This window comes from Kogia breviceps, chromosome 8, assembly GCF_026419965.1.
Source record: "Kogia breviceps isolate mKogBre1 chromosome 8, mKogBre1 haplotype 1, whole genome shotgun sequence".
NCBI lineage: Eukaryota > Metazoa > Chordata > Mammalia > Artiodactyla > Physeteridae > Kogia > Kogia breviceps.
Window position 1 is genome coordinate 95,996,725 of NC_081317.1, and position 6,000 is coordinate 96,002,724.

The window sequence follows — 6,000 nt, forward strand, 5'->3', positions numbered from 1 at the left end:
CAGCCAACCCCCAGTGGCAGGAGCCAGTCCTCCTAGAACACAGCTCTGTGCACAGAACACATAGGAGGGCATAGGTGTCACCAGTAAAATGAAACACTTACCAACATGTGACCAACCACAAGTGGAGAGACAAAAATAGCTTAGCAAACACTATGTGAGGAGCAAAGCAAAACTCCTGGGCTTTTTCAAAATGAGGGTATATTTTAAAACTGTCTTACCTGAAACAATCAATGAGAAAGTGGTATATCAGAGTAAAGGCTGGACCACCCATGAATATGATGGCTTAAATAAAAGAGAATGTTAACCGTCCAAACATGGTAAGATGGCTCTTCCATCTTCGACATGGGACTTCACTTCTGGTTCTGGGTCTAGAGTAGCTGCTCCCTGCCACCAGTAAGACAGAAAAGATGAAGGAAGCACCCAATTCTATCAAGGCACCTACTCCTTCTACTCACCTCCTGCAACCACACAGTCTCCACAGCAAAGAGGGCCCAAAAATATAACCTTGTGCTAGGCAGCCATATACCCAACTACAATTCTATTACTATATAAAAGGGGGATTACAGATATCCGGGAGCACAATCTGCTACAGAGTCTTTTTTCTTTTCTTTTCTTTTTGGCTGCATTGGGTCATCGTTGTTGTGCGTGGGCTTTCTCTAGTTGTGGCAAGCGAGGGCTACTCTTTGTTGTGGTGCGCGGGCTTCTCATGGCAGTGGCTTCTCTTGTTGTGGAGCACGGGCTCTAGGCACACGGGCTTCAGTAGTTGTGGTGCATAGGCTCAGCAATTGTGGCTTGCAGGCTCTAGAGCACAGGCTCAATAGTTGTGGCACACAGGCTTAGTTGCTCCGCGGCATGTGGGATCTTCCCGGACCAGGGATCGAACCCTGGCAGGCTGGGATCAAACCCTGAGCCACCAGGGAAGTCCCTGCTACAGAGTCTTTTCATTTCTCACTTTAAAACCAAAACTTTCATGAATCCTAATATAAAGATTCACAGCCCTAAAGTATGATAGGCTTCACAAGAAAGAGCTGGAACTACAAACTGAAGACTGTCTTTCCACATAAACTATCTAGGAGCAATTGCTAATTATACGTTTCAGAATTGAACGATAATATAAAAGACAAGTGTATGAAATTGTGTATACAATTACAGTCATGTTAAATCTGTGAGGATCTACGTATACAGTGACACATGGGAACAATTGTAATCTACGTGTTCTATGATATAAAACTATGAGAAACTGTGCACATTGACAATGATCAGAAAATGATAGAAATATATACATGTAATTGTATTCATGGTAAGAAATATATACATATAATTGTATTCATGGTAAGATAGTTGTCTGTGTAATTTTCTATAAAGCTTTTAAAATATTAAATAGGCTTTTAAATACTTGTAACTTTAAGGTACAGAGAATGGACAGGGTACATTTCAAGAAGGATGCAAAGTTTTACTCATGCTTAGTCCCAAAATAAAAATTAAAACAACAGCCCCCTGAATTTATTTGGGTCTCTGTTTAATCCCCAGACTCTTGGAAGATTTAGTGAACCTCTCCCAAGGACATTGTCCCCAGAGAAAAAGCATGGCAGAGGACACCCTCTTTCATTCTGCCCTGAAGAGGTCTCCTTGACCAGACACCACACTCTATCCCCCACCAAGATTATGTAGGTCATATTTATAGGTGCCAACTACAACCATGTGTGCCTGTGAATTCCTGAGACCTATGAGACAGAGAGTTGGTGTTGCATAGACATGGAAACTGAGGGTTTAAATTACTGAAAGTTACATAGCTATATGTTACACAGCTGAGACTCAAACACTTGACTCCAGAAACTGAGTTCTTAATTATTACATTGTATTATCTACTTTTCCCAAATAATCATCAGGGCTTTACCCTAACCATCCCTACCCCCACTCCCATCTGTGGGGAATTTGGCCAATCCCTTCTTATCCTCTCATTTGGAAACTTCACCCTCTGCATTAGATCCTGTGTGATCATGATTTCCCAGATATTGCCTCTTCCCCCTGCCAACCCCATAATTGTCAATGGCATATGCACTCATACACACAAACAGACATACACACTAGACTCTGAAGATACATGCCATCATTATCTAGGCATGGGAGAGATGGGTACATTGGGGGATGATAGCTAAAGAATATGTGGCTTCTTTGGGGGGTGATGAATATGTTCTAAAATAGTGATGATGGTAGCACAACTCTGAGAATATACTAAAAACCATTGAATTGTACATTTTTGATGGGTGAATTGTATGTAACTTATATCTCAGTAGAAGACGTGGTAGATTAGGACTCCTTGAAGACATGGCTGGTTCTATATCTGAGACAGAGAAAATACAAGGAGAGTCCAGAATATCTTCTTGTGCCAGCAAACAATGAGTTGCTCAAAGATTGGTGGATCTCCATCAGTGAAAGGACACGGATTGAAAGGAATCCCACTGGGCAAATCTGGGAAAACTACAGCATCAAAGGGAATAATGCCAGTAACGACACTAACATTTTGAATTTTTTTTAATCCAATGAAAAACTAAGTAAATGGATGGCAGATGGTGGCTGCCAGTTTCTCACTCTTGGAGTGGGAGAATACAGATAAGCCAGGGGAGGTGCTAGAAAGATGTATGTGATAAGGGAATAGAGTTGGAGACATCAGTATAAACTCATATTTAGCTTAGTATAGATACAGATGGTTACATATAGAAATATTTAGAAAAGTTTATGTACATGGGTTAGTATACACACATATATTTCCTTGCTCTCTCAGCAGAGTGACTTAGAAGCAATGACATCCCAGTATCAATGAGCACACTTAGTGCCCAGATCTTGGTTTCTAATACCATTCTTCAGTAAAAGTGGTCCCTGTTGAAATGGCTGATTCTAGGACTGGGATAGCATAGGAAATATACAAGATAAGCCCGAAGGATGTTGCCAATAGCCAAATCTGGATAGAAAGAGAGAAAGAGAGAGAGAGAGGGAGGGAGGAAGGAAGGAAGGAAAGAAGGAAGAAAGGGGTATAGGATTATAACTCAAAGCATAAAATAAATATCCATGAATACTCACTGATATAAATAAATAAATAAGGAGAGAAGAGACATATCACTCAAGGAAAAGAATTTCAAATAATTTATCTACATACTCTGCTCTCGAGGAGGGAGAACATTACTTTCCACTACTTAAGTGTTGGCTGCATGTAGTAACTTCCTTCCAAAAAGTGCAGTATGGAAAGGGGAATAGAAAGGCTAATTTTACAGTGGAAAAACCTGACAAACACCACCACAGCCAAGTGATCAAGATTGACATCAACAGCGATAAGCCATGTTGATAGTATTCAATCTTTATATGATATGATGAAAATGGCATCTTCCCTCCATGGTCTTCCTCCCAAAACCCATAACCACATTCTAATCATGATAAAATATATCAGACAAATCCCAATTGAGGGACATTCTAGTAACCACCTAACCAATACTTCTTAAAACTGTCAAGATCATCAAAAATTAGTCTGAGAAACTGTCACAGCCAAGAGGAGCCTAAGGAGACATGACAGCTAAATGTAGTGTGGGATCCTGGCTGGATCCTGCAACAGAAAATGAACATTAGGTTAAAATTAAGGGAATCCAAAAAAATATAGGCTTTAATTAACAATAACATGTCAATGCAGGTTCATTGGTCGTAACAAATGTACCACACTAATGTAGGATGTGAATAATAGGAGAAACTGGGAGTATTGTATATGGGAACTTTCTGTCCTATGTTCTCGATTTTTCTGTAAGTCTAAAACAGTTACAGAATTTTTAAAAATTATTAAAACAAAATAAAAGATAGATGCCACAGTCCACCTGGACTCTAATTCAAGGCCAATGAGCCTGTGCTGCCCTGGACTGAGCTGGAAACCTGCCTTGGTCAACTGGTCATTGACGCTTCTGGCAGAACTCCATGCCTCTCAGCCAGCCTTCTCTTCTAAGCCACCCGTTTGCCTTACCCTGCCCCTCAGATCCTCTGCAATTCCCTTCCTCTATCAAGTTCCCCCAGACAAACCCAGGGAACGTTTGAATAATTGTGCCTTCCCCACTTAGCCCTAAATCTCTGCTTGGCTATGAGCATGTCTAGGATGAGAATTGGCCGTAAAATTCTAAGATTTGAAGGCCAACACCGTTGCTCTTTACCTCTTTTAGCCCTCAAAGTTATAGTGTCTCTCTCTTACCTCTCAGCCAGGTAAAACGGGTTCCCACTCTGTCAGAGTGTAACTAGAAAGCTGTGATTTAACCCATCCTCTTCAGGTCTTGGGGTTCTTGTGCCTTGTTCCTTCTACACTTTTCAAGTAGGTAGGAGTTTATTCTGTCCTCTACATCAGTGAAGGAGTCTAAAGAAGGTTTATTAGTCAGCTTGGGCTGCCATAGCAGATACCGCAAACTGGGCTCGAAGTCCAAGATCAAGGTGTCAGCAGGTTTGGTCTCTCCTGGGGCCTCACTCCTTGTCATTTCCTAGCTATGTCCTCATACAGCCTCTCCTTGGTGTGTATGCTTCCTTGGCATCTCTGCCTCTTCTTCTAAGGACAGCAGTCCTATTGAATTAGGGCCCCACTTTTATTATGTTATTAATCTTAATTACCCCTTTAAAGGCCATATATCCAAGAACAGTTTCATTAGAGGTTAAGGCTTCAACATATGAATTTCAGGAGGCACAATAGAGTCTATAATAGAGACTCTTCTTCCTCAGTTCCCTGTAACCAGCTCTGCTGACCTACGTCCCCTTAACCCAGCTCCACACCAGCATCCTGATTTTAAGCTGAAGATATTTGAGATTCAACAGATGCAGAAAGAAGCTTCCTAAGAACTTCCTTTATCTGACTAAGCAGGAGCTGCTGAGAAATGAGGCTGTCATAAATCCCCTCTTGGAGGCGGGTCTACTCCCAGGAGAGAGACCAAGATAAACATAGTATAAATCCCTTCCTTGGGAAATTTCACAGCCATGAAGAAGAAAAGACCACTCACACCTGCTTAAACAAACATTATCAAAAACGTTCTTATCTTTGGTTTGTGCTACTTAAAACCCATTTGTCTTTCTTAATGAAACTTTTTTGTTCTTCTCATAGAGGTCCCCTCCCTTTCCCCTTCTAAGTTAGGTCTAAAGCCTCTAACGGGCTTCCCTGGTGGCACAGTGGTTGAGAATCCGCCTGCCGATGCAGGGGACGAGGGTTCATGCCCCGGGCCGGGAAGATCCCACATGCCGCGGAGCGCCTGGGCCCGTGAGCCATGGCCGCTGAGCCTGCGCATCCAGAGCCTGAGCTCCGCGGTGGCAGAGACCCCAGCAGTGAAAGGCCCGCGTACCGCAAAAAATAAATTAAAAAAAATAAAGCCTCTAACTTTAACCATTTAGGGAGCTAGCTACTTCTTTTGTTAGTTCCTGGATGCACACACATAGAAATAAACCTTTTTTCTCCTATTGATATGTCTTTTGCCAGTTTAATTTGCAGGGGCCCAGGCACTAAAGTAAGAGGATAGGGGGCAAGTTTTTCTTCCCCTCTCGTCCTCAGAGCAAGTGCAAGAGGAGGACACTGACACTCTCAGAGGAGGACTCTGGCTTGTAAACCAATTTGTCGAAGGTCAAAAAACTAGTAAGCTGCAGAGTCCTGTGCAAATCAGTGCAAGGAATTTTGTCATAATGTCCTACCTCTCTATTCAAGTTCTCTTCTTTCCCCAAGACACCTAGTTATCCTCATTAATGTCCTTGTTATATTTAGGCAGGTGGCAGTGATAGTGGAGGCACTGATAGCTTAATACTTTCAAAGAATAGGTATTAGCTAAGCCCTGGCCATTAGGGCTTTCAACAGCTTCAGAGGAAAACAACGGATGACAGTGCAGTTCATCTATCTTTTTGATTAGTGGCTATCCAGAAACAAACAAACAAAAAATTTTAAAGCAACCAAACAGATACTACTTCTCAAGACTTTGTGGTGCTGCTCTTTTTGCACTGTCG